Genomic DNA, 2994 nt, shown 5'->3' with positions numbered 1-2994 from the left:
ACTAGCAGCATCAGCAGCAGCAGCAACAACAGTAGCAGTAGCAGCATCAGTAATAACACTAGCAGCATCAGCAGTAGCAGCAATAGCAGTAGCAGTAGCAGCATCAGTAATAACACTAGCAGCATCAGCAGCAGCAATAGCAGTAGCAGCAGCAGCAGCAGCAGCAGCAGCAGCAACAGCAGCAGCAGCTGCAACAGCAGCAACAGCAGCACGATATGCTACGTCATCCTACCACACGCAATAATACATAATGTCATGGCGCGATTCTTTTGCCACGACACGCACACGGTAATGACACGCTACGACACACTGTGTCATATCACGACATGCTCTAACACACAGCGCACGAAACTGCACATGTGACTCAAGGTTATCGGAAGACCCAAACTAACCTAGTAGAGTAAAGTGCCTGAGCTCGAAAACCACCGCCAATACAACACCACCAATCGCGCGACGTGCATCACTTTCAAGAGCTAATATAATACATGTAATATCAGGGGTAGAAATTAACTTTTGAACACGGGAGTCCAACCCTACCCTCAAAAAGAGGGAGTCCGCAGTCTGGTTCAGGTTCAAAATTAAAGATATTAACAATAACGCATGTGCTTATTTTTAAGATTCATGCAGTTGCACGTCTGCCAAATTTTCTTGGGACATTAGCTGAAAAAATACAGTAATTCAGCGAGGCCGTGCTTCGAAACGAACTAGTCAGTATCGCAGAATTTTCAGGGTGTCACACGGACTCCTGCATATGTCAAATCAGGGAGTCCGACAGTAAATCAGGGAGTATTTGACTCCGGACTCCCGTTAATTTCGCACCCTGTAATATACTAATGTAATATGTATAATAATGTATTAACAATGTAGTACATTATTAACATAAATTTTACATTTAGCATAATTAATTTTACATTTAACAGCAATTTAATGTAACATTATTAGCTTTTGATCCTATCCATAGACGCATGCAAATCTATGCAGTTTTCATAACAGACTGTGTGCGTGCACGCATGCATCCGTGACTGCGTGCGTGCACGCATGCACCCGTGACTGTGTGCGTACACGCATGCATCCGTGACTGCGTGCGTGCACGCATGCACCCGTGACTGTGTGCGTACACGCATGCATCTGCGACTCGGAGTGTACGCGAGTGCGTGCGTCCGTGCGTGCGTGCGTGCGTGTATGCGCGTACGTGTATGCGCGTGCGTGTATACTGCTCCGATAAGCTGTTATAGTGTGCGCGTGAAGCACGGCTGGCTACGCTACGCTATATATACACGAACACTACATAGGCGAGAGCTATAATACAGTATAGCTGTGCCACGAACGACGGACACTCACAACAAACCGCGGGATCGATAGCTGTGACCAGCCCGCGATAGATCGATGCTGTGCGCGCAGCGGCGACCAACATCTGCAGCATCACGAGCAGCGCGAGTTGTAGTAGCAGCATTAGTAGTAGCAGCATTAGTAGTAGTAGCAGCATTAGTAGTAGCAGCATTAGTAGTAGTAGCATTAGTAGTAGTAGCAGCAGTAGTAGTAGCAGCAGTAGTAGTAGTAGCAGCAGTAGTAGTAGCAGCAGTAGTAGTAGCAGCTGCAGCAGCATTAGTAGTAGTAATTCGAAAACAATGTGCAAGGAGTGACAGACAGCGCCCTCTATGTGAGACTAGTGCCGACAAAAACAGGCATGAGAACAGGTTGAGATGTTTTTGGAGGAAATATTTAATTGAATTGTGATTTTCTATGAACCACTGTCACCGAGTTTCGGTACGCATGAGAATAGGGTAAAACCCTTTACATTACATAGATACCCCGTGATATTTATCGGGATTTCCGTCACTTCTGTGTATTTTTGACGTACTTTTCCTGACTTTTATGAAGTTAAAATTAAAAATGGCGTCGATTTGGACAAGAAAAGTACACCTTACCCCCCCTCAACTTTTTATTAGTTTTTTGCATCGATCTCAAAAATGACCAAAATGAAAACCAAAACCCGGAAGAGCCGCGGGACGATTAGGCGATGACCGAGAACTACGCCGGCGCCATCTGGGATCGTCGCGTCTCTTCCTCTGGCGACGCACGCGCGAGGCAAGCGTCTCGCTCCGTCGACTCACCTGAGACAGTTTCATGAAGCCTGGCAGCATTTTGGCAAACTCGATTATGTTCTGGATGACGGCCGTTAGCCTTGCCGCCGCGTCCATCCACCACTGCTCGTGACTCTGTAACCATGGCAACAAGAGGCAGCGTCAGATGACCGATCGGCGACTGCACGACCCACGACGGTGTTTGTGCATCGAGGGTTAAATTGATTACGTCACGAATTTTCTATGGTGTATATTTGTAAATAAATTTGGCAATTTTTTTTACATGAAAAGTAAGTACTAACAGCACTAAATGTATCCTCAAACTCGTACCTGATAAGATTGTTTCTCAACTAGTTAAAAATCCAAAAAACCTGGGCGATTTGATATATTGATCATGACACTAAATGCTTGCTACGGGCTATGTATGAATCACGAGTATTTGCTCACATCGAACGGAATAGCAAAAAAACAAGTATAATGCAGCAATTTAATCATAAAAAGTGAACAGAATCATTTTGTGGAAAAGTGGGCATAATTATTTTTTACTATTTACGGTGACGTAATCACTTTAAGTTTGTAATATTTCGAGCGGGACACTGCGCGCGTGTGATAAGAGACATGGTGAGAGAGCGGATGACGCACCATCGTCTTGTACGTTATGAGCTGGTTGGGATCTGGACTGTGATTCCGCAGTTCTTCCACCTGGTCCAACGTGTACAGCGCCGTTCTCTGGTATGCATCCAGTATAGTTTTAGACAAATGTTCTGCAAAACACACGAAAGCAATATATAGATAGCCGCAGCAACAAGCCCTGGAAGCAACTGGATTCAAAATCCTGAATGATTTTTGGAGTTGATAGCAGAGGAGTAGTGAAATCACCCCTACAGAACAGGGAAGAGTACAAAAAGTG

This window comes from Priapulus caudatus, unplaced genomic scaffold (genome assembly GCF_000485595.1).
Source record: "Priapulus caudatus unplaced genomic scaffold, Priapulus_caudatus-5.0.1 Scaffold744, whole genome shotgun sequence".
Lineage (NCBI taxonomy): Eukaryota > Metazoa > Priapulida > Priapulimorpha > Priapulimorphida > Priapulidae > Priapulus > Priapulus caudatus.
This window is presented reverse-complemented; position numbering follows the sequence as displayed.